Below are 12,546 nucleotides of genomic sequence, written 5' to 3' on the forward strand. Positions count from 1 at the left end.
CTTTAGCTAATTGACTACCCCCTCTGACACAGGTTTAATATAGTGTTTTGGAATCCATCTTTGTTCTACTGATACACAGTGCTATCAAAGCAATCTCAAGTCTTATTTAGCTTCCAGTGCTGGATGCCTAAAGAAAAATCATATGTACTTTTTTGGATCACATTTTGCAAGGTGGGGAAGGGGTGTGGTAATTCTGTGACATTTACACATCAGTGTTGAGTAAGGAATTACACACAAGACAATGTTAAGTTTCATTGGTCCTATAGAAAACCAAGGGCTGTTACTTCATGTTCTTTAATTTCCTTTACAGTTTCCTGTAATTATTATTATATATTATTAATTATATAATTAATTATATGCACACACTGAGAGACAGACACATCAGTCCCATTTACAGCCAGCCGGGGAGCATTATTGCAGATTTCCAAGATTCTCCTCTGAAAAAGGAGTTGTGGCACAAGCTAAGTGAGTAATGCAGCCTTGTGCAGAATAATGGGTACAGTGCTTGTCACCTCAACACAAACAAAAACTTTAGAAGGGCGTCTGAAAAGCGCAAGGAAGATTATAAAGAGGTGGCAGATAACGTACAGGGTACGTTTGCAAAGACAATTCTCTTGACGGTAAGAAAGAGACCACTGTAATACACAAGTTTAAAAACAAATGCACAATCGAAAGACATAGATGAAGAACTCCCATTACATCTCTCATAACACCAAAGTCCAGAGGACCTTCGGGGATGGAAACCTGAAATCCCAGAAAGATGCTGCAGGACTCATTGCCACAGGACCCTCACCTACAAGGCACACTGCAGGGTCCCAGGGGAGCAGCTCCGTGCGACTGCCTCCACCCGGGGGGGTCAGAGTGGTTGGACAGTGCTTTGCTCTCCTCATCACAGCCCATTTGGAGCTCCCAGGGTGCTCTGCACAACGCCGCTGTGCTCTGCACAGCCACAACCAAGGTCGACCAACATCGTGGTGTCTTTTAACGAAGAGTAATGCACTCCTATAGATAATAAGACTATGCATAGCTACATTAGTTAAAGCTTTTAAAGGTGCATCAGAAGGTATCTAAAAAGCCAGGGTGTGGTGTCCTCTAACTGCTGGAGAAGACATTTCTAGGAAGACATTTATTTGGAGAGGACATTCATAGGGCCACAACTGCCCACTGGAAAAGGCTGAGCCAGGGTTTTCTTGCTTCTCCCCCACAAAAACTACGGTCAGTCATTTCTGCAAACGATACTAGACAAAGCAAACTGCAGTTTGGACCCCATATGTCATTTGTTCTGTCCCTTAAAGCATTATCAAACTTTGTGGGCATCTTACATGATATCACTCTAATTTCAGGCAAGATCCCACCTCAGTGAATCCCTGCTTTTCATTTCATGTAGGAAAAACTGAGGAGCTGGCAGCATGGAATTATTTTATTTTTATTTGAGCAGTATTTTTCTTGATTCCCCTTTTCTTCATACTAACAGCTATACAAAAGATATGAATCCCTGCTGAAAACATACCTACGGCAAAAATGCTGCTGAACATAAATATTATTTTTTGGCATACAACATCAGAGCAGATATTTAGTTTACCCTTAAACTTAATAAGAGCTATTATCTCACCTTGATGTGTGAAGCTTTATACATTTAACTCCCAGTATAATGAGGTGAAAATACAGCCCTCCATTTCCGGAAGCTTTGCCAATTTGTCATATTATACAAAGACGGACAGTGCCTCTTTCTTTAAGAAATAACTTATGGATAACAAAGTGATTGTATAAGAATACAGCTATGCACAAACTACTTACAGAGTACCTGAAAATAGAGTGCGTTTATAAAATCTGTATAATATTTGCGCTCAGAACTTTAAGATTCACTGCAGTAGTGACTAACTTATGCCTGGTCAGCTTGTGATGAACTAGGACACAGTCAATCCAAACAGCACCAGATTTTTCTTGTGTTGTCTTCACTTTCTGCAATATGTATGTTTTCTTTTTTCTAAAGTTGAAGGTTTTTAAATCGTAAGATTGCCAAGACAAGCCTCAGAGAGGGAAGAGAGGCAGTGGTGTTTGACAGAGTCAGCAGGCAGTTGGGAGCAATACTTTCTGGAGAAGCGTGAACAACTTCATTTGTCTCAGAAGAGCATTGGCTCTGACACCTAATGATGACAATTTAAATAGCACCATTAACTGTTCCAGGATAAGTAATTTGAACAGAAGCATCCACCTTTGCCTTTAATCCAGTATTGATGGTTATAGTAAAGATCAGAGATGGCAAATACCTAGCACGTCATCTTTTCCATTTCCTGAAAGGCCAGCCTAGGTGGTTTCCCAATGCACTTACACCTCAAATGTTACCACATCTAGTCTTAATTCAAAGCCTTCTTGTCCACAGGTTCTCCCACCAACACAAGTCCTGCAAAACAAACAAACAAACAAACAAAAAAAAACAGAAAAAAAAAGAAAAAAAAGCTAAATCTGCTGAAGGATTTCAAAGTTTTGCTGGGACGGCGGTAGCACTTTGAGTTCGGCAGGTGCAGGCTGCACCTCCCATTTTTGGGACAGATCCAGCCCACCCAGGATGGGGCTTTGGGACTGGAGAGGCTGCGGTTAAGGAAAGGAAGAAGAACGGGGTGACCCTAAACACAGATGGCTCTTGTCTGGGTGCTTTGCATGATTGCCCTAAGTGTAAGTAGGGTGGATGAAAAGACCGGCCAGAACCCCAAGGCAGTGATGTGCAGAGAACGCTTCCCCCACCTCCCCCGGCTGCTGTAACGCGGTCCTGCCTCTCTGCTGCATGGGCCGTATCACATATCCAGGAGAGGCACAGCAGCATTTGATGTACTTTGAAACGCAGTCCAGAGTCAGTCTCTCAGAAACCTGATATGCTTTTAAACTTCTTGGGTCTCCCATTAGTAAACTCAAGAGATATAAGTAATGACTTTCCTTAATCAATTAGCTTGTCTGGAGAATGCTTAAGTCTACACCTGCACTATGCGTTGAACCCGTGATCCACTGGCTTGTTTAAAACTGTCTTTTAGTTGTTTAGAAAAAAAAAATGCTTTTGGTGTGTTCGGCTGCCAGATCCTGGAGGTAAAATGGTTTTCTTGACACCGCTTCTGTGTTGTCTCACATCTGCGTATCTGGCTCTCTAACACCTAATAAAGTAAAAACCTTGCCTCGGCTTCTCTTGTGTAATTCCAAATGTCAGTCGATTACGGCTCTGGCTGTTTGAGCATCTGCACTTGGGTGGATATTGCTCTTTGGCTTATTGACTCCATACCTCGAATCTAGCCTGAAAGAACAGAAGCACAGTTTTCAGGCAGTGAAATTTTCTACAGCCTCTGAGGAATAAGGACCCACATTTGATTTGGACATGGCTAATTTAGAAGGAAAGGCAATCCTGAAAAAGTGTAAGAGCAGCTTATGTTTTCAGACGAACTCCACTACGCCATGCCATGCGTTTATCAGTATTTTTTCACTAGCGCTTGTCAGTAAGAAGTCCAGATTCTGAACTAATTCCCATGAGAGAAATTAATATGAATGTGTCCATTCAAGTAGGAATTTCTTCTATGATTTTTGGTGGGTGCTATTTGTGGGTCCTGTGTCCATTTTCTCAGAGGGAATGGACAACACAGCCTTCCATGGAGGGACTCCCTCTTTTTCCCTGTTGAAAGAGCTGTAATCTGCATCCAGTCTTGGCTGACCTGGCAAAATCAAAGCTGTTCAGTGGCAGAAATCTCCACTGTGTTCCTGGGCTGAAAAGGCTGCTCCCAAGGCAGCGCAAACGGGAAGCCCTTCCAGCGAAAGCAAGGAGCGCACTGAGGGAAAGCAACCCCCATCTCCTGATGCCATCAACGCAATGCAGGACTACATGCAGCTGCTTCTTTTGGAAAAAGCAATGTCAAAAGCAGCCTGCCATTCTGCAGCATGACACAAGACACCATGTGGATTGCAAACTCTAGCTAAGCTTCCACCATATGGTTTGAGAAAATTAACTACATATCTTACACATGCTAAGAAATGAAGCAGAAGCTCAAACTCTTTCTTACCTTTTCTCCTATGCTGTATGGATGAAAACCTTTATTTCTAGTTTCTTTAATTTACACTAGTATGTCTGCCTATAGGGAAAGATAGGAAAGAGGAACGATACTGTTAGTAGTGGGACTAAACACAGCTGTCATTCGTTTTCATTGGATTAATTTCATTGGGGTTAATTTTGTTTAAGAGTGTCTAGATAAAGCACTGATAAAAACAAGGGAGGACTGATTTAATCGTCAGATCATCAGGAAATGATTGAGAAAAATAACAATAAACTAAGAACATATAATAAGAGATCAGAAGGGTTAAACTGGCAGGTGCTATGAGCCCTTAAATTGCTATAACTTTTCTCAGCTGAGTCAAAATCGTGTATTATTTGCTTGAGTGATTTAATCTGACTAGATCTAGGATGAGAATGGACATTTAGATCCTATGAGCATTTCCATCCTGTAGATACGAATGCCCTTCATCAGAGAGATCAATCAACTGTAATGATGACTCTGCAGTGTTGGAGAGTCTTCCTTCTCTGTTAACTAGACTCCCCTTTACAGTTCATCCTGTATAAAGTGAAAGCACAATTATTCCTCCTAGAGACAACCGCTTAAATGTACCTAATTACCTGTTGTATTAATTTGACAATAGATCCTGTTTGCTCCAAGATTTATTTTCCGTTATGACCTCAGGTTAGTAAAATTGTGATACAATCAGCAATATATATGCTATGTATATATTGCCCAGCTTTCTCTTTTTAATAAAATCCATAAAAAGTACACAGAATAGGTTTATTCCATTAAGCCGCAGCACGGCTCATGAACTTTGAAGGCACAAATATCCTTAGGTTAGAAATCTTCAGGGTATTGGATTCTGCTTCCAAATTAATATCAAGGTCCTTCACAGAATGTTAAAGCCATTCATGACACAGCTATCACTCAGCCATTTGATGGATTATGGATCTGGGAAACTAATATAATGCTTTGGAATAGAATCCTCAAGGTTTAATATGATTTTTTTTTTTTTTTCTTCCTTAACACAAACAAATGAGAATCACTCAGGTTTGCTTAATTTTGATACACAAACAGTCTGGGGAAAAGCATTGGGATGAAAAAAAAAGACATACGAGAAAAAATCGTGGGTCTGAGTTTAAAATTATAGCAGCCCTCAAAGACCAAACTATTAGTGAATTTATTTCTCCATACTGAAAGGGAGATGAAGGAAGAGTCAAGACATCTGAAACCCATCAAAACCAAAATACCATTTTGTTATAAAGAAGAATGAAGAAAATCCATCCACATAGTGTAACTGTTGGCATACCATCTGGGGTGTCCTGAGGGCCGTTTGGAATAACAATACGAATATTTCAGGAGCACCTAAGATCCACAGTGAACTCGAGGATGCACTCCTGTGTGAACTGCACTGTCCATAGCTCCCATTTGGCATGTCACAAGTCTGCCAACGTATTTCTCCCAGTTGTGGTATGGCCCTTGCTATTACTCTCCCAACACATACATGATGTAATGAAACTTTTCTAGTAACAGCAATCGTATGATCTCCATAGTGAATGCTGGATGGGTCGATAGCAAAGGTGAACATGCTGTGCATCCTGAATGCTGCTGGGATACCCCCGTAGCTTAATTGCAATATGGTCTTCACCGGGAAGGCAGTGTGCTTGTGCAATCTGCTAATCAATCACCCTGTGGGTTTCTGGCATGAAAACTTTCTGAAGTCTGATGCATTTGTAAGGAATAACTACGCAGGTGATGTCTGAGAGCAGACAGGTTTCACACAGTTTTGAGAGGGACAATTTCAGAAGGCCAAGGTAGGCATTTAAGGCTGGAACAAGAATGACACTGCAAGTTGAAGCAGGTTTTGTTAGACAAGAGACCTGCCCTCCAGAGCTTCCCAACACCTAGGATCCTCCTGTGGTGTAGCAGAAGATTGTTCTTGCTGTTACTGTATAAGAAAGTGGTATTTTAAGGTTACAGAATGAGAAAAGAAGTCAAAGTGGAAGAGGCACTTTAAGAAACCAGTTTACCCAGATCCCTACTGAGTTCCTTCTTAGGTTGTTCTCTGCTCTTCCAGCTTTGAGCAATGGTTTCGAGGAAGGGGGGAGTGGTGAGGAAGACAGGGGCTGACAAGAGAAGTACAGTGTAAAGGAGGTGATTGATGACGGCAAAACCAAGAGGAGATACCAGAAAGTTCAGATATGGTTTGAATTTTGGGCTTGTCAATTATATTGAAGCACTGAATTATTTACTTCATACTGTATCGAAATCCTAATATGATTCTCTGTTACCCGATCTTCCCCCTTTTGCTCCACTTCACCCTCATATTTTTGCACCTTTTTGACCTACTCTGATCTGTAGTATAAACTACTAGCTTCACGAACTACCATTCACATAAGAGAACTACCATTCACATAATTTCATAACGCACTTAGTAAATCGCAAGAGATCTGCTTTTATCTAACTCCAGATCAAGCAGCCAGTAGTTAACAACACAGAGGAGCTTCGCAGCTTTCTACCCAGTCTTTGCATCTCAGAAGTTGAACCCCTACTATCTCAATCCTCTATAATACACAATGTGTATTGTATGCAATATGTGGTGCAACAGAGAACTTATAGTTATGGATTATAATAATGAGCTCCTGGAATGAATATTTGAAGTACCAGCTTTACTGCAATTCCATTTTGGCTCAAGTAAACCTGAGTGCTTTAGGAGAAGGTGGTCCTTACCAGTTAGAAAAAAATGAAGAGGTGATGTAGCTATCTGCTATCTGTGTGAGTGGCTTGAGATTCAAACAGTACATCATCACACTCCCAGGACAAGTTCCACAACATTTCCACCCCTTACACCTAGTCCTTCATTTTCATCATTGCACCCCACATGTTCAGAGGCAACGTGTTCACAGGGATAGTTAGAACAGAAACAGGATCAAAAGGCGATGTCAGCAACCAAAAGAGGTAAAACCAGTATCCACAAGTGCAATACAAACCTATCTGGAAGTATGTGTTCCATTTTTTCCTCTATCTGCAATAATCCAGGAGGATGATAATGTAGGAAAGGACTTTCAGTATTTGATACCAAGAAGCATACGAAGCCAGTTGTGGGTATTATGGCTCAGTAGTTTGTGTTATCCCCACCCCACTCCTCCATGAAGACATTACTCCCAATTAAGCCATAGATACAGCTTCATTCCTTGGATTTGGCCATAATTCAAAGCACTCTTGTGCTCTCATGTGCAGACACTTGGTTTGTATGATCAATGGCTTTTTTGCATGTCTGATGTTGTCCCATTGATTAATTTTTTGGCTCACATGCTTATTGTATCACACTGGCTCGTCATGCTGCGCAGTGAATAATGGTGGGAAGCAGCATAACAAATGTAACACAATGCAATAACCAAAAAAAGACAAGTAATTTTCTGATCAATAAGCCAATCCATTTGGTGAGATAGAAGGGATTGGTTTGAAGACATGATTTATTTTTCCTTTAGGCAATGCATGAAGGCCCTTACAATTATGAGTCTCATGTGTCTGACTTACCAGAAATCTCCTGTGTAACTGCATGCATGTAGGTCATGTAGTACAGGTGATTGATGGCTGATGGTGTTCCACAGTGCTCTCTGTGGGCACGCTCTGCAGAAGTAAGGGGTCTGCACAGACGCTAGTTTCCCAGATGCTAGAAGCGTCCCCTTTTTCTCTTTTTACTGCAGAGGCTAGGTTTCCACCTGCAGAGGACCTGGCCCAGTCAATGTGCTCCTGCCTATTTGACATCACCCTGTGCTTAGGGAGCCCTGGGCTGTGAGATGGAGCCAACACATCAGATGTTGCTCACTAACACAACTTCTGACCAAAATAAATCTGCGAGGTCTAACATACAGGCAGTAGTCAGAGCTACTCAATTAAAACCTAGTGGTTCCAAGCAAAACATTAGGCTCAAAAGGGACAAAAAAGCTTCACTCACCTTAATGTCCTTTCCTGTTCCCCTTTTATGGGGATGGTCCCTTTTACCATCTGCATGCAAAGTCTTGTCTCTGAGGGACAGCACTGTCCATCAGCCTGCACAGCCAGAGGACCTCACCTCTGCGTGGAGTACAAGGTGCTTCTCCATACAGTACCGGGGATGTTCCCTGGCTGTCTTTGGCCTTGGTAATATCACCAGTCCCCATACACTCACCAGTACTTCCAGGGCACTCCTGTGCTTGAGAAGTAGTTTTACTGGGGGCAAGCAAACAGTTTTCAAAATGCATCAAGGGACTGTAGTTCACTGCATGTGTCAATGACACTTGTTGTGCTTACTTTCTGCAATGAGTGAAGTGGTGTGTATAGTAGGAGAAAGCCTCCTTCCCCCTCTCTCTTTACTCTCCAGGAGTCTGAGTGTCTCTTCCTCCAAAGATTTACTGATATCCATTACGTTAAAAAAGGGGTGGGTTCTCTAAAGTGGTTTTAATGAGCTTCTGAGATTATACCTGATGGGAGAAGTGATCAACACCAGAGGCGGAGAATTGACCCCAAGTTTTCACTCATGTTTGCTGGCAGAGTATTACCAGGAGCTCTGAGGATCCCCTGTTAGCACATCACTGGTTTTATGGCTGTCAGGTGGGAATCCCAGTCTGATTATTTGTCTGGGAGAATTTAAATTCCTCATTCCAAATTTCAAAAGGATGGGCAGCAATTTGTTTCAGCACCTTTGTTCTTTCTTTTTCACAGCCACATGTTAAAACAGGGATGTTTTACTATCTGCTATTAGTACTTGGCATAGGATTCTTCAACCCACCTTTTCCTTTTCTGCTCTCTTTTGCTTTGTCTGAGATTGTAGAGCTGACATAAACCATGATAGTTCAGTGCCTCAAAGAAAGGTTAGGCATCACTGTCATGAGACACAGCTTGACTGCATATTAGCAAATACTCAAGCAGTTTGCAAATCTCCTAAGTCTGATCCTCTTTATGTTTTCTGATGGTTTAACAAGTCAAGATTTAAAGATAGAAATGAGCAATTAAAAAAAGGAGAGAACAAAAGCTACCATCATAAAAATCTGGTAATGACTTATCCTGAGGACTGGATGCTAACTATTGCCTTTAGGATCCTACACACAAACCGTCATCTCTTCTCTCCTGTAAGTTGCTGTGACCCTTCCTGGTATCCAGATGTTCCCTCTTCTTTCTTCAGTAGTTCATCACTTTCTGAGGCATTCACCTTTCAAGAGGCATTTTTTCAGTGTTGATCCCTGCCTGCAGCTTTTTTTTTTTTTGCTATGTTGTTAAAAAAAACTCGTAAAAAAGTGTAGTTAAGAAAAATGTATTTTCCTTATTGAGTGAAAAAAAAAATCCACGTTACATTTTAATAATTACAGAATCCTAAGGGGATAATGGAAACAGTCAGTGCGGAAATAACCCAGGGGGAAAGGTGTTATTGAATCTTCTGTTGAAAAGTCTCAATGAGTAGAGCATTTACCAAAAATAGTGATAAGCATGTGAACAATTATGGCTATGCAGTTAATGTATTTGTGAAAGGTAAGTTTTAACATGGGATGGACAAGACAAGAGCTGTAAAGGTGACCTTTATTAATAGTTTCACTGTATTATTGGTAAAGTCAAAACTTCCCCAATTCCTCTGTAGCCTTAGAGTTTGCAAGGCAGGGACTTGTTTCTGTGCATCCTTTGTCAGCTGACACGCAGCAATGATTACCAGTTGGTTTAGAGGAAGAATCTTTCCGTCGCTGTCTCCTCTTCTCACTTGCACATGCATTCTTGTTCCAAGCTTGCCAGCCCTCTTCTTCTTTTGCAACCCACAACTGCAGCATCTCTTGCTCTCCATGCTTCTGGATGCCTCCTCGCTCGCTGGGCGTTGGCTGTCTGCCTAGCCATTCCCTTCCCTCCAAGTCCTCCCCAAATGAACGTGCTTCCACTGATGTTCCCTTCCTGGACATACCTAGTTATCCCTGCCTCTTGGAGAGCAAGGGAGAAAAAACAATCAGCATTTTGGGCTCCTGTACCTTGCCTCAAATGTTGAAGTGTCATAGACATCAACGTCACCCACTGGGAGTCCCAGGTGCACTCTGGAGGCACCTCCTCAAAGGGAGGGGAAAATGCCATATAGAGGAGCTACTGTTGTTATTTCCAGTATTAAGAAATTGCATTTAAAAAAACCAAAAACCATTGCTGCAGTTAGGAGTCTGAGGCTCTAAAAGTCATGTAGTTAGAAAACTTTATTTGAATATCCAGCCATATCCCTTTCCCTCACACAGACGCGTTTTACTTTAACGTTTGTCATAACCCTGTTTACAAATAATGCTGTATCATGCACTTTGCAGAAAGCCCATTTTGATTAATAGACAGTGAGCAGACAGATAGACAGGCAGACACAGATATAATAACCAAACAGCTCTTCCTCTAGCAGGGCATGTTGCTTATTTAAAACAAAGAACAATACTGTCAGGTTGCTGTCTAAGACTGACCTGGTCTGTTCATGCTTCAGGCTAGGTTTTATGTTAAGGTAAATCCTGACCATTAGAAATCCCTTGTTTACAGCACGCAGGCTTGGTGACACCCCTAGCAATGTCTACAGGGCTGGAGGTGTCACTGCCCAACTTTGGCTCCAGGATATCTGGCAAGTGTAGCCTTATTTCAATCTTAGACCTATAGAAGACTTTTTAGTTAATTAAGTATTAATGGCTGCTTTAAAGTGGAAGTTTAGAATAGGTGAGTGCTGGCATCAGTTGCACAAAGTCTGTTTTCTCAGAGGAAACATCTTCCCACACAAAACACTCAAAGACAATGGCTGATGAAGGCAATAAAAAGTTTACAGATACTACAGAAGAAAATAATGACACAACACATTGTTATATATTTTTTTTAAAAGAGTTAACAAGAGCTTGGGATGTTTCGGCTATTGATTCCATGATTTCTTCTTTAGCAATAAAATATTTTATCATAGAACTGTTGCATGACTTCATGACTTCACAGCAGCACTAATGAAAATAATCAGTCTTTATACTGATAAAATGTAACTGCATATAACCATCACTACCCATGTATAGAAGACAGAGAGCAGAGTCTGATGGACTGGAATATCTTTTGCAACAAGTTCCTTTAGAGAGAAACGTGTGCAGGTCAGGTAGAGTTTTCAGCTCCAGATTCTGAAGGTGCTTGGTTGCATTACTCAGTGTTGCTGTCATTTGGGTCCCCCACTGAACAGTAATCATTGGACTGAGCACGTTGAATTAGAACTGCTTGTTAGACTGAGTGGAGAAGTTGATTTCGACAGCAGCCATCATTCCTGGGAAAAAAACCCCACACAAAGTGTGGCAAACATGTCAGGATGTGGTTCTCGCAGGTGTATTTGTAAAGAGGACAGAAGCATCAATAGTTGTGGGTCATTTTACATTCCCTACATCTCCACCATCTTCCTCTTTGAAGAACTTACCACTGTTTTTACTGGCACTTTTCACAAGGCACTGTTAAAAGTATAAAAGCTCCCGTGGCTTTGCCTCCTTTGTGGGAAACCGGAGTTCAAGGGCGTAGCCAAGACAGACACATGTTGTGGCAGTGAGCTAGCTATGGCCAGAAATCCCTCGCAATCCATAACCTTCACTTTTGGGCTTTCAACACGGACATCAGATAGTGGTGCGAGCGATTGATTATCTGGCTCACGCTCCACCTCGTCACCTGTTTTCACAAGGACGGCTTGGAAAATAGCTCAGATAAACAGAAACATACCACACCACTGTAACCTCTTTTATTTCTTCAGCTGCTCCTGGTTGTTTCCCTGCCTATGCCCCGCACCCCGTCCCCTCATAATCAGTAAATAGAAGAGGGCTAGTGTGGTTTTTCTTCACAAAGGCCATACGTATGGGCACTTCAGACTGTTTGTGGGACAGAAGCCTGGGAAACAAGGATAATCTGTTTTAAGGAGCCAGAACTCTGCATAGGTGACACTTGTTCTGCACCTTGCCATATGGTTAAGTGCCATACATTACCTGCTTAGGACAGGGCCCTTTGCAAAAGCATGAAGTATATGAAGGAAGCTATTTATAGCACACAAGGATAGCAAGTGCAGTAAGTCCTACAATAACGATGCAATCAAAACTAGTCTCTCCTGGCATGCATGTTCTTTAACCCTTTACAGAACACTGATATCTAAAAAGCAGATTGCACTCATTTTTACAGAATCAGTCACAGAATCACTAAGGTTGGAAAAGACCTGTAAGATCATCAAGTCCAACCATCAACAACAAAACAAAACAAAAAAAAGAAACCAAAAAACAAAACACAAACAAAAAACCACACCACACATCACCATGCCCATCAAGCCACGTCCCACAATGCCACGTCCACACGTTCCTTGAACACCTCCAGTGAAGGTGACTCCACCACCTCCCTGGGCAGCCTCTTCCAGTGCTTCACCACTCCCTCAGGAAAGAAATTTTTCCTAATATCCAGCCTGAACCTCACCTGGTGCAACTTGAGGCCATTTCTTCTTGCTGGAGAGGTGCAAGCCGCAATCCCCTTCTCTGTG

This window comes from Gavia stellata, chromosome 3 (assembly GCF_030936135.1).
Source record: "Gavia stellata isolate bGavSte3 chromosome 3, bGavSte3.hap2, whole genome shotgun sequence".
Lineage (NCBI taxonomy): Eukaryota > Metazoa > Chordata > Aves > Gaviiformes > Gaviidae > Gavia > Gavia stellata.